At 44.9% G+C, this 24,476-nt stretch overlaps 1 protein-coding gene across 3 annotated transcripts in view; it reads right to left on the bottom strand.

The window, feature by feature from the left end:
* Positions 1-21,531, bottom strand: part of WIPF1 (WAS/WASL interacting protein family member 1) — a 141,372-nt gene extending 119,841 nt beyond the window's left edge. The window contains exon 1 of one of the 3 annotated variants that reach the window (XM_030916004.1): positions 21,383-21,531. The gene's annotated coding sequence lies outside the window, so the exon portion shown is untranslated. The remainder of the gene's footprint in view (positions 1-21,382) is intronic. The other 2 variants (XM_030916008.1, XM_010358457.2) reach the window with 2 other exon arrangements.
* Between the last annotated feature and the right edge of the window lie 2,945 nt (positions 21,532-24,476).

The following is a 24,476-nucleotide window of genomic DNA, read 5'->3' as shown; positions in this document are numbered from 1 at the left end:
ACAAGTGCATGATAAATACTGTTACTATAATCACGCAACAACCACTGATGACTAGGGCTGGGGCTGGAAAGCACCTTACGGAGGCTGGAACTGAAGTCAAGAGGGACAAGGGGCATGTCTAGGGCCTCACAAGCCTAGAAGGCATCTCACTGTTTTCCCTGCATTGCACTGCAGTCTGGCTCACAGCAGACTGATTCATCCATTCTTTGAATCCCAAGGCATAGCTGATCAGTTGGTGCTGGGGCTACACAAGTGACTTGAACTAGGACAGCTGCAACAGGGAGGCCAGCGTGCAGCAGGCAGACCTGCCTGAGGGGCAGCCTGACTGGGGCAGGCAGGTGTGACTTACGGTGTGAGTCCATGAGCTCAGAGCTGGGTGGAGATGGGATTGAGGCAACGGTGATTGTATTAAAAACATAAATTACATTCTATCACCCCACTGGCAAAAAGCCTATTACATTAAGGTCCTCAGAGACTTCAGGAGCACCTGCCCTTGCCTACACCTCTGGCGTGGCCCCCACCCCTCTCCCCACAGCCACACACCCCCTCTCTCTTTCCTGGACTTGTCCAGTGTACTCTCCTCAGGGGCTTTGCATCGGGCATGCCCTCGGCCTGACGTGCACTTCCCCAGGTATCACGAATCTGTCTCCTTGTCATTCACATCTCAACTCCAGAAGCACTGCCCTCCCTTGATCGCCATGTCTCGAGCGTATCCCTGTCATTCTTCATCCCATCAGTCTGTCTGCTTTTTTCACAGCCCTCATCACTATCTTAATTTACCTGCATAAGCATCTGTTTGTTTCCTGCGTGTTTTTCCCTTGCAGAACATAAACTCCACTGAGACAGGGACCTTGCCTTAAGCACACCTCAACAGTGAGCACCTAATAAGTGTTTGATGAATGAATAGATCAAGCAAAATCAGGCTGCAGAGGAGTGAGGAGGAGCAAGGGTGACCACCTTGGAGAGGTGGGTTCAACTCCATGGGTCACTGGGTGTGTGGTGTCTGGGTGGGTGTGGCTGCCTTAAAGACCAGAGGCAGGACATGGTGCTTACCCTGAAGAGGAAAATCCCTGGAAGAAAAGAACAGATGAAATGACTCTTCATTCATCCTCTTGGGACAGCAGAGGACTGTATTTCCATGGTTGCAGAGCACCTACCCTTGCCCCAAGTTGAGAGTCATCTCTCCATACATATGTGGGGTTGGTTCCAGGACCCCTGCAGATATCAAAATCCTTGGATGTTCAAGTCCCTTATATGAAATGGTACAGTATTTGCATAAAACCTATGCATAACCTTCAGTATATTTTAAATCATTGCTAGATTACTTATAACACCTAATGTAAATGCTATGTAAATGGTTGTTATACTGTATTGTTTAGGGAATAATGACTAGAGAATGTCCATACATGTTCAGTACAGGCAACCATCACAGGCATAATGACATTTTCTATCCTCGCTTGGTTGGACTGTGGATGTAGAGGGTCAACTGTCCCCCATACATCAGTGTGGCCTGAATTTGTAACTCTTCCCCTGGATTGGTGGTCTAGACAGTTAGCCTCTAGAGGACAGGATACAGGTCAGCCTGGACCTTCGATTAGTGCTGAAGAGAATCTAGCAGAGTCCTAGTCCTAATCATATACATAGTTTAGTTTACTATATACAGAATTACAACCAAGTAGAGCTAATCTGAGCACCCTGAAATAGGATAGCCAGACACATGAGTTTCCAGTAAGTGTTTCTATCTTCATGTCATGTTTGATTTCCAGCCCATCGCGGCAGCAACCCCAGATGAGTCAAACCAGAGTCATAAACATGCTCTCTCCAAAGGGAATAAGAGGGCTGCTTGGACCAGAAGCTTCTGCACAGGAGACCCAGAAGCAAAACAAATAAAGAATGTGGTCCCTGCTAAGAGTCTTTTGGCATCCATCAGCCTACTGTCTTGAGAGATTTTTCCAGAAATATTCGGAAGGGATATCCTGGGTCTATGTGAGAACACGAATGCAACACCTTTAACAAGTGTTGGTAAAACATTTACAGATTTCTAATTACTCAGATTTCATTTCTATGAAAAATACCTCCACTTTACTGTGTTTAAATTTTAACATCAGTGGGAGATTAGGCAGTAGAGAAGTTAGAGACAGACTGAAAGGGGAACAAAAACCACTTCTCTATAAACATGCCCTTTTCAATAATCTCCTTTGCCAATAATTAAGGTCAGGAGTGAAGAGAGGGTGGGAGAAAATAAGGTCCGGAAGACCATCTATGGGGATCAGGGCCACAGTTGAGGCTTTGTGAGCAAAGTCGTGCTCTAGAAAAAGTCACTTTCCTGACCTGAATTTAGGAGTAAATGCCCCGTGCCTCCAGTTTACAAGTTACCAGATAACTGAGACCCAAACCTCCAAGGGGTGCAGAGGAGAAACACAGGTAAAGGTTTCACTTGGCAGAGAAGGAATGAATAAAACATTTTCTCCTTCAAAGCTCTTGGCTGATGTTTCCGCCAGCCATTAATAACCTTCATTTTAACAGACCAGAGAGAAAGATTACAATAAATGTGGGAACATTATGGTCCCCTCCACGTACCTCCCTTCCCCTACCCCACAAGTTTCCTCAGGCCTGAAGTTTCCTGGGGAAAAAGGCAAAGTGGCCTTTGGCCTCAGGAGAGAAGCAGTTCACTTTGCTTTTATCAGGACTTTTCTGTGAAGTTCCCCAAACCCACTGACACGCCCCTGACATAGCATGGAAAAGCAAACTGCACGAGGGATTCCACATATGAAAGTCACCGTGGGAGGAAAACAGAGGAACATGCATGCAGGTTTTTTTTTTTATCTTTTTCCATTTACCACCACCAAGCTCTTCTGTTTCGGGTGAGCTCAGCAACACAAGTGTCTTGGATAATCTAGAAATTACTTCCATATGTGGGCACAGGAAAGAATGTGTGCACTGACTGCCTGAGAAGGAAGCTCTGGGCAGCCTCTCTTTCCTGCCAGAAAAGTTGCTCAGGCCTGAGAGCCACAGGGCGTTGGAGCCAAAGGAGATCAGAGGAAGCAGCTCTAACCTCCCCAATTTATGGATGAGGAAACTGAGGCCCAAGGTCACACAGATAGCGACAGAGCTGGCAGTAGAACCTGGGGCTCTCTGGCTCTATCCCTAAATCAGGTACTATCTCCCTCTCCTCCCTGCAAATCCCTGCCTCCCTCGCCAGCCAGCACACTGTTCTCTCCTCTCTCCCTCTGTCTCTCTCTCTCTCATACACACACACACACACACACACACACACACACCCCAACCGCTTCAATGAAGGGCCTCAATCTAATTTAGTGTAGCAGTACGACTGGTCTGGGTCTGAAGCGCCAGGGCTTGGGGCAGGGCAATCAGAACAGAGCTTGTTTTTGCAAAAGTCAGCTCAGGGGCTGTGGAGGAGCTCATTCACTCTCTGCACTGGGACCTGTGCCAGGGTCTCCAGGGCCCCAAGACCACTCCTCAGCCTCAATGCCCCCTTAGTGCTGGGTTGGTCCAGGATTTGAAACAAAGACTCCATTTAGGATCCAACAGAGAGTGGTCTGCCAGCACCGTCATCTCTACAGAAACCTACCACACAGAAACTTGGGGTGATTTAGCCTGAATCACACCATCTTGAACTGCTGACCCAAGTGGGAAAACTCAGTGCAGTTTCAAATGAGCAGTAGGGGAAAGCCAGAATGCCCTCTCTTGTGTTCCATGGTGACCAGTGTCCGGCTCGGCCCACACCACTTTGACTTCTTGTCTCTAGGCCAAGAGCCAGTGCAAGCTGTCCCAGGGCCCACTTACAACTCAAACCAGACAAACCTCAACCTTTAAAAGCTTGCTCTAGGAGGACCTGAAACCCAGAGGGGGTCTGCAGTTCTGCTACATAACCTGAACTCTTCTAGGTCTTCCTTCTTCTCATTTTTAATTTTTAAATAGAGACAAGGTCTTGCTATGTTGCCCAGGCTGGTCTCAAACTCCTGGGCTCAAGTGATCCTTTCGCCTCGGCCTCCCAAAGTGCTGGGATTACAGGCATGAGCCACTGTGCCGGGCCTGGATTCTTTCTTATGTATCCCGTCCTATCCCACATTACATTAATGTTTTATTAATATTAATAATATTGTATTAACAATACTACTATAGATAATTGGATTATTACCAGTCTAGTTGCAAGTATGAGTATTCTCAGGTAACATTGTCTTTCAATACAGATTTACGGAATACTTTTTACAGAGGAGAGACAGACCTAGCGTATAACACTGCATACATCCCTATAATATGGCTTCTCCTTTTAGAAAACTCAGAATGAGGCTGGGCGCGGTGGCTCACGCTTGTAATCCCAGCACTTTGGGAGGCTGAGGTGGGCGGATCATGAGGTCAGGAGATGGAAACCATCCTAGCTAACATGGTGAAACCCCATCTCTACTAAAAATACAAAAAAAAAATTAGCCGGGCGTGGTGGTGGGCACCTATGGTCCCAGCTACTCGGGAGGCTGAGGCAGGAGAATGGCGTGAACCCAGGAGGCACAGCTTGCAGTGAGCCAAGATCGTGCCACTGCACTCCAGCCTGGGCAACAGAGCAAGACTCCGCCTCAAAAAAAAAAAAAAAAAAAGAAAAGAAAAAACAGAAAACTCAGAATGAAGGGGCCTCAGGTTCCCTGCATCATTCTGGTTTTTTGCTCCTGCTTTACTATGAAGCAAACACCTTGACTATAAGCAGTCATAGACCAGGGTCTGTGTCTCATTCATGTCTGGACAATGCATCACAGACACTCAACTGTTTTCTGCCTGAGCAGAATTAAGACTCGGCCTCCTAATTCCTCCATCACCATCTTCTCCATTCTCTTCCTTGGCCTTCATCACCATCACCACCTCATCAACTGTGAAAGACTGAAAGAGTAAGGAAAACCATTTCTAGGATCATGAAACCTGTGTCACTGGATCTCCTGCAGCAATCTGCCAGAGTTACAATGTGACTGGTTTCTACATGCCTGACAAATTTCTATTTAAATAAGTATTTTTCAAAATGCAAATTGCTACCCATTCTTTGGCCATCAAATCACTTTAGTGGGTTGCAACCAGCTTTTTCTTTTTTAATAGAATAGAAAAGAAAATGTACTGCATTTGGTAAACATGGAAATTGTTTTATAAAACTTTAGTTTTTGTTTCTGTTTATCTATCTTGTATGCACTGGGTCTCAATGAAAAACGTATTTCTTACTGTAGGTCATGACCAAAAAAGGTTTCAGAACCCTGGTTTAGACAATGTGTCTTTCTACAACGAACTCTGCTCAGAGAGGCTCATTTGTAGATACTACATGCAGACATCATCCCCCTTCATGTCTGTCATTCGAGTGGAAGAATGGGGCTCTACTCTGAGCATGCTTCTTTTTGTTGTTGTTTAAACTCTACCCCATACCACTTGTAGCCTCTTAAATCTCTTAAATTTTCTCTCTTAAAAATATTTTGGGCCAGGTGCGGTGGCTCATGCCTGAATCCCAGCACTTTGGGAGGCTGAGGCAAGAGGATCACTGGAACTCAGGAGTTTATGAGACCAGCCTGGGCAACACAGTGAGACCTCATCTCTACAAAACTTAAAAACTTAGCCGGGCATGGTGGCATGTGCCTGTAGTCCCAGCTACTTGGGAAGCTGAGGCAGGAGGATTCCTTGGCTGCAAGTGAGCCATGGTCGTGCCAGTGCACTCCAGGCTGGGTGATACAGTGACATCTCGTCTCAAAACAAACAAACAAAAATTTACTCTGGCAAGAGTTGAAGGTATCCACCACTGTCTGTTTTACCAGCCCCAGGAATCTATACAATGTAAGGTTCTTTGCCTGTGGCCTCCAAATTAGGACTGAGTTTATTCCTACAGTTTTTCTGTCTTGGGCCCTTTTGATGTACCTTAGGGGGTAAAAAAAGAGGAACTCACTGGACTGTCTTATGCAACCAGGGTCAGTTACAGCACACCCTGCCCTCTAGTTCCTCAAGCAAGCAAGCCATTACTGGTTTCGTGAGAGTTCATTAGTTTACCTTGGAGCTGGGATAGTCAGTTCAGAAGGTAAAGCCCATTCTATACCCAGCTCAGTGCTTGGCCTACCTGCCACAGGCCCCTCCACATTCCTTGACCACTAAGAAGGAGAGCTGGAAGTCACTTTCTGCACCATCCAGGTTTAAGGCAATAGCCTGCACATGCCCAGGGGCCTGGCTTTGCAGGAAGCTGGCTATTGCTGACACAGAATGCTCAATGGTGGGATGTGCCTCTAAAACTGCCATTTTAATCAAGGACAAGGCAGGAAGACTACAGACATGGCAATCAGAAACTTCTCAATTTGAATCCTAGTTCTGCCTCTAGTTTCTTGTTTAATTCTAGAAGGGTCCAGGCTCACATCAGAAAAACACAAAGAGATCCCTTTGCCCTCTGACCAAGAACAAAGTCCTATGGATTTGAGGATGGAAGGGCCCCATGGGCTTGTAAGCAGCTGCACTCCCTGAAAACCTTGCTGTATCAGATCGGGTTTAAGAATGCAGTTGGTTTTGTTTTAGCTTCTGCTCCTCTAAGCTTTTTATTTTGTCCTTCTCTGGACTTGAAAAGAAGACCAGATAAACTGCCAGCACAGAGCTCACCACTGGAGCTGACAGTGAGCGAGGCCCGAAGGGAGGGAAGGAATAAAGCATTTCCCACCCTTGAACAGTCTACCAAGTATGGCACACTCTTTCTGGGACTGGTCGCGGTCTCCGCAGGAGTTGTAAAGAATTCCCCTCAAGTTTTTTCTCTGACCTTACAGTTTCAATTCTCCCAAAATGCTCTTCCTGTGGGTGGGATCATGCAATATCAGGGCTGAAATCAGTCCCAGGCCAACGACACTTTACAACCCTTCCCACCTCCACCCCTGTTCCTGGGCTGTTTTGAAGCATCTAACTCAGAGGTGGGAACACAGTTCTGGACCCCTTCCAGCCCTAGGTTTCTGTCGCTATCTGATAAAGAGCTGACCTATCTTGCCTGTGAGGATCCCTGGTCATTGTTTTGCAGGTACAAAGGTAACCTGTGGTCAACCTGTGGCTCTGATCCCAGGAGCAGCAAATCCTGCCCAGGCTGCTGGTGATGCAGAGCACCAGGAGGAGAGGCCTCTCTGCAGGCTGCCTCAGCCTTTCCGGGAGAGGCTTAAAGCTCTTCCTCCCAGCAGCCTAGCAAGAGCCCCGCAGCTTGCTGGCCTCCAGGCTGAGGCTAAGTTGCCTAACAATTGCTCTCCGCAGCAGGTTTTGAGATACATTTTTCTCTATGGAAAGGAAGTAGCCATTTCCCTCCTCTTCCTGCCCTCCTCCTGCTGAACTCTGCTATAAACTCAGCTGGTTTGATTCTCTCACCCCCAAAACTACTTGAGCCAGAAGTTACTGGAGACAGGTATCTGCTTTTTCACCTGGGACTGTTCAGAAGGCAGGGGCTGTGCAGTGCAAACTCTACGGGACAGCTGCCCTTTGAATACCACCTTGCAAAGCACCCTCCCCAGCCCTGCGTCTTATTGCATTTTGTACCTGAAGGTTTCCAGCTGCATCTCTCACCTCTTTAAGGCACTGTTAACGTTGGTCCTGCCCAACAAAGAAACAAATTGTTCTATGTTTTGCCTGTAATTTAATAAGAAAATCATCTATGGAACATTTTATGCAATCTCAGGTGGGAGAAGAGAACCAAACTGGAACCCAGCTGGCCTGCATTCTTATCTCATCTCTGCTACCAACTGGCCATTAGCCTTGGTAGAAGCCACCTGACTTCTCGGGGGCTCTGTCTCTTTACCTGCGAAAAGCAAGGTTGGGCAAAATGATCTTCACTTTGCTTCCCTGCTCTAACACTCTGGGATGTGACTTTTTTTTTTTTTTTTTTCAGTTAAAAGAAAAAAGGGTGTGCATTTTTCAGTTAAGTATTATATTTCTTCTCTACCAGGTGAATGTGACTTATTATTATTCTTGATAACATAATGTGACACTAGTCAGTGCCACCAGTTTTAGGCAGCATTTGTGACACTCTAGGAAGATTTTCCTGCGCATTAAAGACCACTGAAGTCTTAGGGGACATTTAGAATGTATGTCTATGATGGGTATCAGGGCAGTGTGGATGATTCAGAGCAAAGTTAATGCTGGACCCAAAACCCCACACAAAGAGCTGAGGGGTGGACCAGCAGTCCGCCTTCACTGCTTCTTGCTGCCCTTTCCACAGCGGGTTGGTGGCCCTAACCCAGAAGCACGCATGCAACAAACAGAGGGACATGAACAACACTGGGTCAGTGGTCAGTCAGCTGCCGGAACAAAGTTGGGGCCACCTAGGTCCTTTTAACTTAACATCCTTGACCAAAGAGTCAAGAGGGCCTCATGGTTCAGAGTGGGCTGAAGCCACACTGCCTTGACTGAATCTTGACCTTGCCAGGTTAGTTGTGTGAGACTGGGCCAGCTGATTACCCTCAACTTCCTTACCTGTAAATGGAAACAATAATGGTGCCTGCCTTAGAGGGTGGTTACATGGGTTCAATCAGTTCATTCAGAGCATTTAGAATTTTACCTGGTAAATAGTAAACAATGTTATTTTATCATTACTTCTCCAAAAATGATTACTGGTAATCTAAATAGGAATAATTCATCCCTGACTTCTGTGGCCTTGGCAAAGTACTGCTGAGTGGTACCCATGCAGGCAAGAAATTAGGAAACAGCACCCAGACAGTGAATCCAGATGAAGACACCTTAGGTTTCCATGCATTCCTGAGAAATAAGTAAAATTTTGATAAATTAATTTCATAATTAATTTACCAAATTGGTCTCCAACATAAGTGAAGAAGTGCTCTATTTCTAGACCTGTTTAATTGTGGTCAATAGTTTCTAACATTTCAGTGTTCCAGAATTCTTAGTTAATAAACCATTAACACTAAACTGAGATAACTGCTCTAGAAGGACACAAGATTTCATTGAGCTGGTATTTATTAGGCACCAGGTATATGCCACGCATTACACTTGTCACTGGCAATAAAGAGGGTAAACTGCTGCAATTCTCTGCTATCAAGCAGTTCACAATTTAATGGGGAGACAGATACTCAACACACCATTAAAGAAATTAACTGTCGGAGCTGGACGCAGGGGCTCACACCTGTAGTCCCAGCTACTTGGGAGGCTGAGGACTGCTTGAGGCCAGTTATTCATGACCAGCCTGGCCAACATAGCAATACTCCGTCTCTACAAAAGTGAAAAAATGTTAGCCAAGCATGGTGGTGAGTGTCTGCAGTCCCAGCTACTCAGGAAGCTGAGGCAGAAAAATCATTTGAGCCCAAGAGTTTAACAAGTACGATTTAAAAATAATTTTAAAAAGAAATGAACTGTTATGCTGGAGAGGAGCGTGGAAGGGTTTCAAAAAAGGTGACATGAACTAAGATATAAGACATGATAAGGAGTTTTCAGGGTGAGGAGGGGAGGGCACTCTTGCAAGAGTAAGCCTGAGATGGACCTCCTCTAATCTCTCTTTTCTAATGGGTTTTCCTAAAGGCAGACCCCAGCTTAGTCCAGCTCACTGAGTTCCCAGCACCACCAGGAGTCCAACCCAGCAGCCTCACAGAGGAAGATTAGGATCCCTGGCTCTTCACTCCCTGGCCCCCATCCCACTGATGGGGTCTCTCCGGGCAGCTCAGAACCACCCGATTCTTTTTTTTATTTCACTGCTGGCCTCTGCACCCTCCCCCATCACCTGAAACCTCCTCCCTTTTCCTCTCCCCGTCTGTGTTCCTAGGACCAGAGCTGACAGAGAGCACAGGGAAAGTTTCTATTAGGATTCTGCTATGCTCTGTTGGGCATCTAAGTTAGAATGCAGAAAACCCTTGTTACAACACTATCTACAAAGGGTAACTGGGTTGTTCACGGCACTTGTCCTAAAGTTCAACTTCCCAGGTAGACAAGTTGGTCTAACCTCTCTGCAAGGAAGAAAGTCCACAGGGGAACCATTGACCAGTGTGTTGGTCCAGGATCTTGCCATGCATAAATAGAGGCCTGTAATATTAGCACTAATCTTGAGGAGCAAGAGCAGTGCACAGTTCTTGCTGGCTGGCTGCCATCTAGCATGGTCTGCTGCTGAGCCAAAACAGCAATGCATTTGTTCTTTAGACCAGGGCTAAGAATTACAAACAGGAGGCTCAACCAGCAATGGCCACAGCCACCAACAGTCAGGTCAGAATTCTCAATGGCAATGCCCCGCATTAAGTATTTGTACCCACTCTCAGGAATCACTGCCATCATAGTGAATGCCCTCCAACGCACTTACAGTCACCTGGTTAGGCACAGGGTATTTTGTCTGAGACTGTATACAGTATTCATTAGTGAGTGATGACCTCTGCCTTCTATGAAGCTACAAAGGCTGACACATACTGACACATAAAATGGACAGCAATATATTGACTTTTCCAAGGAAGCCTGGAATTGTTGCTTCCTGGTTATATCTGAAGTGCTCCTTAAAAGGGGTAAGTCAATGACATATGTGTACATGTGTGCAGATGCAACTGTGTGTGATAGATGGTGAGGACAGCTGGTTGCTAGGTTATGCACTAATACAGAATAACAATGACTATAAATGTGTGCTTACATATAGTGACGTAGTGTGATTTTTATTGGAAGTAAATAAAATCTACCCAGTGTACCTGGACAGCATCTGGCTCAAATCCCATTTCCACAAATACAGTTACAAAAAACAACCTTGGTGCAAAGAAAGAATTCAGTGTTTCAGCTAATATTCCTTCTTTAGCAAGTGTACGATGAGATTCAAGTATAAACGAAGAACTCCATGAGTTCGCTAAAATATAAATTGATCTTTATATATTACACATACAGTATTTTAGCTAAATGAGAAATGTGATGGATATATATGTCTTTCCCTTATTAAATACTTAGTCAAAAACAGGCATGGTAAAATATCAGGCTCCGGCTCTTCAGACCTCTGAATGACAAGTTACAACGTTGACTGCATTGTTAGGATGGACCTTATGTGGAGATGTTAATGGTGTGTCCCATCAGAGGCATCACAGACATGCTGGCCTCCATCTTCTCCCTGTTCCTGTAGATTCTCTACCCTACTTCTGCATAGTGTTGTTGTCAAGACCATCTGACTACTAGGCAATGAAGCTGGGATTAGACTACAACTAGTGAACTCCTCATTTACTGCCCTTTTCATGTTACCTTTCTGCCTTAACAGAGGACGTAATGCACAAGAAATCCAGTAAACGAACTGGTCAATATCAGGTCTTAACCTGAAAGTAACTTAATTTTTTTAAGATGGTTTCACTGTCTCTTAGGATTGATGGGCATCCCAAACTAGGGACAGCGTGAAGGTGGGCAAGAGGACATCGGCCTTCAGGCATCAGCATATGGGGGCCTCAAAAAGATGCAAGTTTTTACAAATTCCAGTGCCAAAACCATGGTATGCAGCAAGAGAAAAGGTGCCAACTGGCCCTGGTTCCTCTCTATGCCCCTCACTGGCTAAAACATAATGCAGCTCCCTACCAAGGTTAGCTCCACTTCACAGCAAGCCAGGCACTTGGACCTGCTAGTTGAGGCAGGCAGATTTCTGGCCTTGAAGGTAATCCACCTGTATTTTCAAGTGGTGGAGAGTTCAGGGTCCCTTAGGATTGGGTCCCATATGGGGACTCAGGGTTTAGAGATTTTCCTTTTCTCATCAGACCTCCTGTCACATCATACTGAAGTCTCCGTAACACTGCCTGCTTAGAGCTATACACACAGGGCTTCATTCCGTAAATTTATTCAGCCCCCATGAACCTCTGGTTTCTGCATAAGGACACATTATCTCAAGGAACTCCTCTGACCATGTTGTGTCAGAACTTCAGCCTTCAGCCTCAGACTTGCTTGGGAACTTCTATCTTCTCCCTGATTCAGCACGGCTCCCTTTAGTCAGAGACATCCGTTTGCCTGCCTGGTCTGTGGCGTTCTTCCCAGCATGGGGCCCTCGGCATGTTTCGATCCTGGACGTTTGGTAGAATGTACACACTTATCTTTCAGGGACACTGATCTGGACAATTCACCCTCATTCAAAGGACCCAGCCCTTGGAGACTAAAACTCTGATACGTTCTTTTTAAAACAGGACTTCCTTCTGTGAATCTTCCTAAGTTTGAAAACACTAACAACAACAACAAAAAAGAGTAACACTTTACTATGGCAGACATCAAGGATTCACAGGGTTTCTTAATTTTCAGTTCCAACTTCTGTTGCCCAAATGCAATCTTTCTGACATCTGTGTCAGGTTAGTTACAAAGCACTATTATTCTGGGCTGCACAATGTTGGCCCAACCTACCCAAACACAAGAAATTTTGCTGATTGATTTAGTTATTCCGTTCCTATAAATGAATCCAGTTGTACAGCTGTTTCTGATTAACTAATGTACTGCTGGAGTTATATACAAATAATTTTATAATGAGCTCAGCAACGGCAAGGACATGAGAAGAAGAATCTAAACTCACCTCCCAGAAAAACAAGCAGGAGCAATGAGCGCAAGGACTTTCAACAACAGTCCAGGTTTAAATTCCTATCTGCTATGATTCACTTTTTCCTCTTTATGTAATTCAGCACAACCTATAACTAATGGTCTCAAAGAAACTTTGTCTTCAGATTTTTGGATTCAAGAGAGAAACTCAGCTTTGCAGGCTTAAAACTCCTTTAAAATTTCCCATCTTTGTATTTTGTAAGTTTCTGTTTTTCCCATTAAAACATTTATATTTCCTGAGACAATTTCTTAAATAATGCACTTTTAGAAGAGGAAAATTGGAACTGAAAGGTCTACATTTACTTTACTATAAACAGAAATCAAGTGTTTTGTTTTATTTCAACACAGAACAATTAAGCTCTGTAAGTCTAGCCATGAACTTTTCTTTTTCAGTTCTAGAAGACAAATCATATGTATTATGATTAAGAAATTAGAAAACTAAGGAAAAGACAGGCATGAATAATTCAAATAAGTGAATTTTTTAAATGTAGAGATAGCGACAAATGCTCCCTAAAGAAAACTTGAAAAAAAAAATTAAAAAAAAAGGATTATAAGTTATACTTCTAAAATGAATTATGCTGGCAAAGATATGGGGAAACAGATATTTTCAAATAGTGTCAGTGAGACTGAATTACTACAGCTTTTGGAAAGTAATACTGCTTTAGAGACTCTGACAGACAGAAATAAAAAAGCTTCTGTAAGTTGGCAGGTTCAAATACACACACACACATACACGGATGTTCCAAGAACTGTTGTAGTAGAAGAAAACTTGAAACAATATGAATAGTTAAATTGTGGAATATTAAGCAGCCATGCCATAAGTGAGCTTTTTATTCTGGAGAGAATGTCTATGATGCTTTATTATATTAAACACAATTGTGGCATAATGTATTAATATGTAATACAATTCTATTTTTAGGAGAAAAAGCTGTATATGTGCATATATACTTATACATAGTTATATAAGCAAGGAGAAAGTTCAGGAATTGATAATATTGACCACTTCAAAGGGTTAGAATTTAAGGGAGACAGGAGAAAATTTATTGACTTATCTTTATATATTTCCATTTTACTTGTCTTCTTTATAGCAAGTACATATACTTTTGTAATCTGAACAAATTCACAACTACAATATAATTTTTATTTTTATCTACTTTTTTTTTTAGGGACAGGTCTCGCTCTGTCACCCATGTTGGAGTGCAGCGGCATGATCATAGCTTACTGTAATCTTAAACTCCCGGGCTCAAGTGATCCTCCCGCCTCAGCTTCCCAAGTAGCAAGGACTACAGGCATATGCTACCATGCCTGGCTAATTTTCTAACTTTTATTTTTCGTAGAGACAGGGTCTGCTATGTTGCCCAAACTGGTCTTGACCTCCTGGGTTCAAGTGATCCTTCTGCCTCAGCTTCTCAAAGTGCTGGGATTACAGGTGTGAGTCACCATGCTTGGTCAACAGTACAATATAATTTGTAAAGAGTGATAACGAGTCACATTTTCAGCAAAAACATAGAAGCAATGACTACAAATTACACATACTGAGCACCCGGACTTGTGGTTAACAAAAACCTTTTCCAGGTTCTAAAATACAATATGTTGTTTTTGTTTGTTTCCTCTGTATGTGGGGGAAGTGGGGACATGAGGGGAGGAGTGGGAGGGTGGGCCTTAAGACTTGGGAGGAAGGGCATGAAGGCGTGGGGAAGAGATGTTACCTAATTTCTTTCTCTTTTTTTCTTGTTTTTGTTTGCTTTTATTTTACTTTATTTTAGAGACAGAGTCTCACTATCACCCAGGCTGGAGTGCAGTGTCATGATCATGGCTCACTTGTGGCCTCAACCTCCCAGGCACAAGCGATCCTCCCACCTCAGCCTCCTGAGTAGCTGGGCTACAGGCACATACCACAATGCCTGGCTTTTTTTTTTTTTTTTTTTTTTTTTTTGGTATTTTTTGTAGAGATTGGGTCCCACTATGTTGCCCAGGCTAGTCTCAAACTCCTGGGCTCAAGCAATTCTCAGCCTTCTGAAGTGCTGGGATTATAGGCATAAGCCATAGCACCTGGCTGCTTTTATTATTTTTAAGGAATATATAATAATTGTACATATTTATGGGATACAGTATGATATTTCCCTCCCTCCCTCCCTCCCTTCCTTCCTTTCCTTGTTCCCCTTCCTTTTCCTTTCTCTTTTCTTTTGACAGGGTCTCACTCTGTTGCCCAGGATGGAGTGCAGTGGTGTAATCACGGTTCCACTTCCCTAGGCTTGAGGGATCCACCTCAGTCTCTCGAGTAGCTGGGACTACAAGCGTGCACCACGACGACCAGCTACTTTTTGTATTTTGTGTACACACAGGGTTTTGCCATACTGCCCAGGCTGTTCTTGAACTCCTGGGCTCAAGCCATCCTCTCACCTTGGCCTCCCAAAGTGCTGGGGTTACAGGAGTGAGCCACCACACCCGATCTTGCTTAGACTTCTTTCTAGGTTTTATCCTCTTCTCAGCCAAAGCAAGGGATTCAAAACTACTGGGCAAAAGAGTTCCAACTTCATTTACGTGGAAGTGAACCAGATACAAGTATTAGACCAGGAAATATCACTTCTTAGGTTCTACAATAATAACTTCTACTTTCCCAACAAGAACAAAACCTCCCACTTCTTAATTATAAGAATCATGGGTTTTTTTTAAATTTTGAAGACATAAAAAGCTAATTATGTACATGAATTTTAAAATGTCACATTGTGGCCAGGCATGATGGCTCATACTTGTAATCTCAGCCCTTTGGGAGGCGAGGCAAGAGGATCGCTTGAGTCCAGGAATTCAAGACCAAAGGGAGACCCCCATCTCCACAAAAAACAAAACAAAACAAGGCATGGTGGTGCACACTGTAATCCCAGCTTACTTAGGAGGCTAACATAGGAGGATCATTTGGGCCTGGGAAGTCAAAGCTGCAGCAAACTGATGGCACCACTGTACTCCAGACTAGGTGACAAAGTGAGAACCTGTCTCAAACAAACAAACAAAAAAGGTCATCTTATATATATCACTTACCGTGAAAGACCACTCTTAGGATCAAATTTGTTTCCTAGCATCTTCAGAAACCAGATACCCTTCTGCAAAACAAAGATCTGTTTGGCTTTCATGAAAAATCCACTCAAATCTTACAGAGTGGAAGAAATAAGCCATCCTTTAACAAACACTGACAACCTACTATACAAGAATCTACTGTTTTGAGAAAATACAAAAAGGATTTTTTAAAAAGTAATTGTCTTGAAAGAGCTTACAATCTAACAAGGGAGATGCCTGCAAGTGACTGCAATACAAGACAGGGTGAATTTCAAGCCACAGGTGAAGCCCAGAACAACGGCGACGGAAACTAAGAGAAGGCAGAATCAGCAAATGGAGAAGAGAACATTTTGGTTCTTGTTAAGAAGCATGCTCTTACAACGTGAACCATGCTTATCGAAGCTCCTAAACTAGTGAAATTTGTAGGTAATGTGTCTCCCGTTAATTTTAGCAACATTCTGCTTTTAGTGAGTAATAGCAAAGTCTATTATTTCGACTTTTCAGCAAGTAATCATGACCAATCTGAAGATTCTTATAGGCTTCAACATGCAAGTGAAAAGAAGGGGCAATGCAACAGCATAAGACAGGAAAGTGCAGTTTAGCTGGAACCCAGTACATGAACAGTAGTGCATAATAAGGCTGATGGTGAAATTCAAGGTTAAAGGTGCGATGCTTGCAATCAGACTATTCCACGTTTGAATAATAGCTCTGTCACTAACTGTGGGACCCTGGGCAAATTACCTAACTTCTCTAAGCCTCAGGTTCCACATAAACAAACAGAACTTACCTCTCAGGGTAAGTGAACATCAAATGACTCAAATAACATTAGTAAGTGATAATATTAAAGAAAGGGAAAGAGGGAGAGAGAATAAAAGGAAGAAAGAAAGGAAAGAAAGATATTTTTAAATGTTTGGGCCAGATCATAGAAAGTTTTGAAGAATTTCCTTCACTTAATATAACAGAGAAAAGGAAATTAAAAGAAGAAATTTAGTTATGCTGGAAAGATGGATTATTATTAGAAGAAAAATACATATACCCATAGTAAGCGATGCTAAAATGTTACATAGCAACATGTTCCTTCAATGTGAACCCTGTTTATCAAAAATTGTAGCTAATTGTATCTCCTGTTGAGCTAAATTTTTATTTTATTGACTATTAGCATAGTCTATTATTTTTGACTTCTCAACCAACATTTGTGACCTGCAGTCTCTGTAATGCTGAGCATGCTTCCTAGGACTCAAAAGTTTCTGATCCCCGGCCACAAGAAGAAGCAGTGGTACCCTCATCCCATGGCTTAGGTGCTGTAGTTGTGACCAAAGCAGCTTGGCCTGGGGCCACGTGTTATTAGGTGTTTTACATCAGGCATCTCATGCAATCTAATCCACTGTCATCTCTACACTGATGATGGCCACTGTGTGACTGCCACAACACGTTAACCTGGTATTTCCCAGTGTCAAAGGGCCAGGAAAGTGACGTCCTGTTTTTGCTTCCTCATCCTTTATCTGTCCGGACAACCTCAACAGAGTAGGTTTTACTGGGTGAGCAGATACTGCAGGCTGGCAGCCCCTCAATACTAAGATTCTTTTCAGTGAGATCTCTCCTTGGGGGCTGGTAATATATGAGATGACTGACATGAAACACTTGGTAAACTACAGACAGCTAAGGGGTTATTGTTCTATGTTAATTTACACCAAAAGTAGTTCCTGTGTTTAGGCTTTTTTGGTATTTACCTACAGAGAAAGGAATACCAACAGTATTTTGTTCAGGCTAACACTGATAAAAGTAATGCTAATGCTAATAATAACAATAGCCCACAAATACTGAGCAGTGACACTGTCCCAGACAATCTGCTAAGTAATTCACATGCATCACCTCATCTGACCCTTAGAACAATCCTTTTACAGAAGCATTGTTACTCTCAATTCAAAATTGAAGGTACAGGGCCAGGCGCAGTGGCTCATGGCTGTAATCCCAGCACTTTGGGAGGCCAAGGTGGGCCGATCACGAGTTCTGGAGTTTGAGACCAGCCTGACCAACATGGTGAAAACACCATCTCTACTAAAAATACAAAAATTAGCCAGGGGTGGTGGCGCACTCCTGTAATCCCGGCTACTCGGGAGGCTGAAGCAGAAGAATCACTTGAACCTGGAAGGAAAAAGTTGCAGTGAGCCAAGATCACGCCACTGCACTCCAGCCTGGGCGACAGAGCAAGAATTTGTCTCAAAAAAAAAAAAAAAAGTGAAGATAGAAAGAATTTGTAAAAGACAGTGTTGGGACTGGCCCATGTTTTACCCATTAGGAAACTCTGCCCTCCAGCAGCACGTCAATATCACCTGGGGAAGCTTTCAAAAAACGGATTCCTGGGCCTTACCGCAGACTTATTTGTGTGTGTGTGCGTGTGTGTGTGTGTGTGCGTGTGTGTGTGTGTCTGTGTGATTTTACTAGGTTCTTTTTTTTTCTTTTTCTTTTATTATTATACTTTAAGTTCTAGGGTATATGTGCACAACATGCAGGTTTGTTACATATGTATACATCTGCCATGTTGGTGTGCTGCACCCATTAACTTGTCATTTACATTAAATATATCTCCTAATGCTATCCCTCCCCCCTCCCACACCCCACGACAGGCCCCAGTGTGTGATGTTCCCCAAACTGTGTCCAAGTGTTCTCATTGTTTAATTCCCACCTATGAGTGAGAACGTGTACCACAGACTTATAGAATCACACCTTTATAAGCTTCTTGTCACACCCATGGCTAAGGATTCGCACACTAGTTAAAGTGTATTAAGCAGAATAGCATCACTCAACTAACTGAAGATATTCTGGGGGCTTTAGTACACCTGGAGTTTTCATTACTCAAAACTATACAAGGGACAGACTTAAGTCATTTTGACCTGACCATAATACCTACAGAGTGAGGAACAAATGACAAATGTCCGCCCTAGCAAACAAAAGTTAGAGCTGAGTGAGGAAGTACTCATCTGTCACAGGGAGGTGAAGCCTAAACTGTTCCTCAATTGGAGCAGAGATGGTGGCACATTATGTGAATGTGCTTATTAGTCTTCCGATGCCTGGCACACAGTAAACACACAGTAAACAAATATTTGTTAAGTGGACAAAGGAATGAAGGACTGCCTCCATCCAGCTGGACTCCTCTGAATTCCCTGTATTTGGTCTGTACCTTTTTCACCTTATTTACCAAATTCTGCCTGCATACCTGCTGTTTGAAATCGTGTCTTATCTCTACCAGAAAGTAAGCATTCAGGTGCAGACTTCGTCTCTTTCTGAGCTACATATTCCTTTCTACCCTTACCTAGTACAGAGTATAACTACAACCTCTAGCAGGGAACCACAATGCTCAATGAGTATCTGGCTTGATTCCAACTGTGACCTGATTCGCTGTGGGTCCCTGCTAGCCACAAGGGATAAACAAGCCTACCAAGCCTTCAAGAACCATGGTATAATTGTGGATTGCTGGGAGACAGCAGCAGAGAGAGCTCTGTGTGGAAACCATTAAGAATTCAGTAGACCACACTGAAGGGAAGGCTTCAGGAAGACCACAGCCCTGGAAGGTAAAATGCCAAATATCAGATGCTTAAAAGTAAAGGGGTTACAGCAACAAATAAAAGGCACTTTTGTTTCATTTATTCTCTCAGTATGTGTTGTGGAAATCACCTATGTTCCTGCAATTACAACCATAGTTAGGAATACCTTGAAATAGCAAAGACAATGATACAGACCCAGTAATCAATACTGTCTGCTAAAAGGGTCTCATGTCTGGTCATAGCACCTGAGACAGCAAATGTACAAGGTCAGGGCATACTACCCTCTCTTCACCACCCACTTTTCTGCTCATTATAGCTTTTGTGTCTTAGTGCTACACACCGCATGGTATCTGGATGGCCCTTGCATCATACTGCTTTTTGCTGCTTCCTTCACACCCCATTATCCTACTTGATCCTCATACCCTGTAGTGGATGTAGAGCAAAGATTATCAAGCCCATTTCTTGGATGAGACAAGTGAGGCTCAAACTGCAATGATATGCCTAAGGGCACCAGAAAGTGGCTGAACACACCACAATCTGTAAAATGAACAAACAGAAGGAGGCATGAATCCCCCCAGGTAGAAATAATCTCATTCTCTTTAAATATCCCAGAATTTGATCTTACTTTGCTTACAAATCTCTTTGCACTACGTCACACAACCTAAAAGAGTTGATGTGTTTTCATGGAGCCAAAGTTATGGCAGGGGTTGGATAAGTCCCAGGGAGGAAGACAATATTTCTGAACTGGTTTCATGACATCTGCAGAGTTTAGTTTGAACATTTCCATTCAACAGGTAATGGGCTCTCACGGGTGGCTGGGGATATGCAGACTATAGCACCTCCAGGTTCCTGAGAAACTCAGCCTTGTAGGGCTGACAGCCAGGTAGACATACACAGTCACAGTAGAAGGCAGTGTTGTGTGCAGTGGAAAGGGATTAATAGGCAGAGTGCTGATAGCCTATCAAGGGTTTTCTCACCTCAAGAACTTAAAAGGTGATTTACAAACTGTAGTAGAACATTTCTTGGAGTTATTTTATCCATTACAAAAATAAGCATTTTTGAAGATGGAAAAATCTACCAACGACTCAAAATCAAGATACAGTATTGTTTTGACATCGCTTTGGGAAGCTGGCAAAAGAAAACCCACCCAGCGTGGAATCTGTTCACGGGCTCTGCGGCTGCACCCGACTGAAGTCTGGGGCTACACGCAGCCAGGGATGGAGGAATGGGAGTAGGGTGGGGTCCAGAGAAGATCCAGGGGGCAGGATGGACACACGCTTTTCAGTACAAGGGACCAAATCCACTTGGTCACTAAGCCAACTTGAGAACTTCCCAGAGAACTCAATAAGGCCAGGAGCCCGTGGCTGAAGAAGGAATATTCCATCGGGATTTAAGTAGGACCAGAAGACCTCGCCAGGCTCAGTTCCTCACACAGCCACACCCTTTGTTAATCGCGAAGAGCTCAAAGTCTAACCAACCACCAGTGGTCTGATTTAGAGCTCTTTGCGATTAACAAAGGCTCACAGCGACTGGGTCAGCTCTTTCCCTTACACTCGAAACGCTAACAGTTCTTTCTTTAAAAAGAAAAGTGTGCATAGTAGAAAAAGGTAGGGGACGCGAGACTGAAGTGAAGCTGTCTGGAGAGTTCGAGGGAAGCACTCCCCGAAACCCCGTCCCCACTCCAGGCGAAAAGCACTGACGGGGACTGGAAGTGTCTCCAAGGTCTACGCCGACCTGGAGCGAGCTGGCCGCCCGGGAGTGCCGGGAGGGAGGCGGGCTGGAGCGCGGGAGGGGCACGGTTCCCACAGAGGCAGGCGGGCGGTGCCAGAGCTTGAGCCGGCCCCGGGGGATGCCCGAACGTCCCCCACCGTCCTAGCTGGGGTGTAGGTGTGGCCCCAGGGCATCGCCGCGAAGCCCCTGCTCGAGACCTACGGAGATCGTGGGTCCTGAGCCCCATGGGGCGGCCCGGGTCCGCGGAGCCCAGCGGTGAGCCCAGCCCTAGGCGCGGGACCCCCGGCCGTCCACCGCCGCTTCCTCCCTGGGCCATCAGCGGGGAGCAGGACGCGCGGGCCGCAGGCCTCCGCGGGCCCGCGCCCACCGTTCGCAGGGGACGCGGCCTCGACGTCCCCAGTCGCCCCACCCGTGTCACCGGTGCCAAGCGGCGCTTCCAAGCCCCGCCGTCGAGCCCAGCCCCTCCGGGGGTTCCCCCCCAACCCGGGAGCCCGGAACCCGGGTCGCGCCAGAGGCGACGCGTCCCTTACCGCGCAGCGGCTCCGGACGACTCCACAGCCCCGCGCCGCGCTGGGCATTTTTTCTGGGAAACTTCTCCCGGGGTCCGAAGGGCTGAGCCGGGCGGGCAGGAAAAGCGCTCAGCGCCCGGAGGCTGCGACCATCCGGGAACTTCGCCGAGATGTGGGCCCTCCCTCTCGGCGCCGCGGCCCCCCCGCCGCCCCACCACATGTGGACGCGCCGCGAGGCCCCGCCGGCCCGCGCCCTGCCCTCCGCGCGCCCGCCTGCCCCGCCGGCAATGGGGCTCCGCGCCCGCGGTTTCCCGCAGAGGAGGGCGGCGGGGCGGATGGTCAGGGCTGGAGTTCGCAGTTTCCTCCGTCCCGCTCCCCTGCGCGGCGAGGGGACCGAGGCCAGGGCGCCCGAGACAGGAGTTTGCAGAGGAACGGGAACTGGAAGGGGAGTCTAGCCCAGGGCCTTTTCCCCCAACTCTTGAATCCTCTCCACCTTCTTGCGGCTGCTGGCAGGGGGATCGGGTGGGGGCGTCCCCTCTCTCCGAGCGGGAAGGAACGCCTTTTCCCACGCTTTCCCGTCTGCTCTCAAATAAAGAGGGTCCAACTTTCATATATCTGAAATTCAAATTCATTTTAAAAAATGGATTTGAAATTTGGGTGAACCCCACAGAGGCCCAAGGTCCACACGCATCTGACTCCTGCCCACTGTGTGGTAACCGCGTGCTGGGAAAGATGCGGCCTCTCCTCACCAGTCGGGTGGAATTGAATCGTTTTACTGCCAGTGGGGATGGATTTATCATCAGCCACCCACATCCTTAAATACGGTAGGATCCAGAGCAAACGTGGAGAAAACTGAAGCTCTACTCCATTGCCCGAGCTAACTCCTGCTCATCAGGGGGTTCTGACCAGCTCTGAGAGCTGCCACCTCCAGGCCCCAAAGAAAAGTTAACATTCACTCACTAAGACGATATAGCTACTGAGAGTGTGCATTTGAAAGGAATAACAACAAAAAGTTCTGCTCAGTGTAATAACCATTGGATCATATTGTTAAAATATAAAGGCTGTGTATCCCTTTGAATAAAAGCAGAAAGGTGAGAATATAAAACCACCTTTGCAAAATTATAACTGAGGAAATTGTGACAGTGAAAGAAATCCTATGTACAACCGACTCTATCTTCCTTCTAACCTTTAAAGTGTCCTTGTTCACTCCTGGGTGTAGCCGTTAGAAAAGAATTCAGTTTTTGATTTGACTCTAAAACAAAATTGATAATAGCCCTTTCCCGAAAAGATCCCTTTCTTGCCTGGGGACCAGTCTGCCTTTGCAGGACTAATAAATTACCTTTAAGATCAGAAATTACAGTTTAGGGGTCATGCTGCCTCTGGCTCCAAGAGTCTGAACCTCCCCCAAATTGCTCCTGGGAATAACATTACTATTGTAAAACCTAAGATCTGTGCTTGAGATATTTTGCAGACCCTGAACTCAGTGGATCACACTAGGACACCACCCAGACGGGTAATCTGGCTTAACCAGTTCTCGCATTCTACCCAGGAACAGAAAAGAGCAAGAAAAACTCTTTGACTCCCTGTGATTCCATCTCCAACCTGGCCAGTCAGCACTCCCCACTTCTCAAGCCCCCTACCTGCCAAATTATCTTTAAAAACTCATCCCCGAATGCTCAGGGACACTGATTTTAGTAATAATAAAACTCTGGTGTCCTGCAGAGCTGGCTCTGCGTGAACCCGTCTTTCTCCATTGCAATTTCCCAGTCCTGATAAATCGGCTCTGTCTAGGCAGTGGGCAAGATGAACCCATTGGGCAGTTACAAATAGGTGGAATTCGGAATTGTGCTAAGGGACCTTAACTCCTGGCTTTCTCTGCTTCTGTACCACTCCAGTGTGCACACGTGTATCTTGATATGCTTTTAACAGATACAATGAGCCCTCTGGGAAAGACATTTAGTAACATGGGAAACTCTTCCCATTGGCAAATTTTTGTCTAAATGCATCCATCTTTTTAAGGTCCATTAACTATTTGCCTTTCTTTTTAAACCTTTTCTATGGTAATACGCATGTATTATGTTTTATATAAAATGAAGACAAGCAGTTTAACATATAAATATATTGCTCCAGACTTGAAAACATATCAGTAGCACTAACCACAGTGTAGCAAGGAAATTAAACCCAGGAGCTGCCTCGTTCCTGGGTTTGGAGGGAACTAATAAGGGTTCTCCAAGCCTCAATTTTTTGCTCCAGTAAAATAGGGATAACAATATTTCCTACCTCCTGGGATTGTTGTAAGGATTAAATGGGATAATATCCTTAAAGATAAGCAGAGTAGTGGCACACAAGTGAATAGGAAATCTTACCTTTGGTTCCTTAGTGTTCAGCAGAGCTCCTAGTACCTTGTATGGAATTGATTAAATGTTTGTTGAGATAAGGACCCTTGAGTTTATGTTTCTCAGGAATTTGTGGGAATTTCAACATTGATATATACAAAGAAAATTGGGAAGGTAAAATACCTCCCCCTTCATTTCATCATTGAAAGCCAAAAATAAATTGTGTTCTGAATTGTCCATTGTTTTAAATCACTCATAAGGCCAGTAATCAGTTGTCCAAAATGGCCCTGGTTCTCTCTCTTCAAATTTTTGACACTTCTCTCAGTTAGGTCAAAACCTAAATAGTATTTTATCAGTGGTAGTTTTCTGGTTTTGTTACAGGAAAAGGGATCCAATCCAGACCCCAAGAGAGGTTTCTTGGATCTCCCGCAAAAAAGAATTCAGGGCAAGTTCATAGGGTAAAGTGAAAGCAAGTTTATTAAGAGGGTAAAGGAATAAAAGAATGGCTACTCCATAGACAGAGCAGCACTGAGGGCTGCTGGTTGTCCATTTTTATGGTTATTTCGTGATTATATACTAAACAAGGGGTGGATTATTCATGCCTCCCCTTTTTAGGCCATATAGGGTAACCTCCTGATGTTGCCATGGCATTTGTAAACTGTCATGGTGATGGTGGGAGTGTAGCAGTGAGGACCACCAGAGGTGGCCATCTTGGTTTTGGTGGGTTTTAGCTGGTTTCTTTACTGCAACCTGTTTTATTAACAAGGTCTTTATGACCT

Source organism: Rhinopithecus roxellana, chromosome 14, assembly GCF_007565055.1.
Source record: "Rhinopithecus roxellana isolate Shanxi Qingling chromosome 14, ASM756505v1, whole genome shotgun sequence".
NCBI lineage: Eukaryota > Metazoa > Chordata > Mammalia > Primates > Cercopithecidae > Rhinopithecus > Rhinopithecus roxellana.
This window is presented reverse-complemented; position numbering and strand designations above follow the sequence as displayed.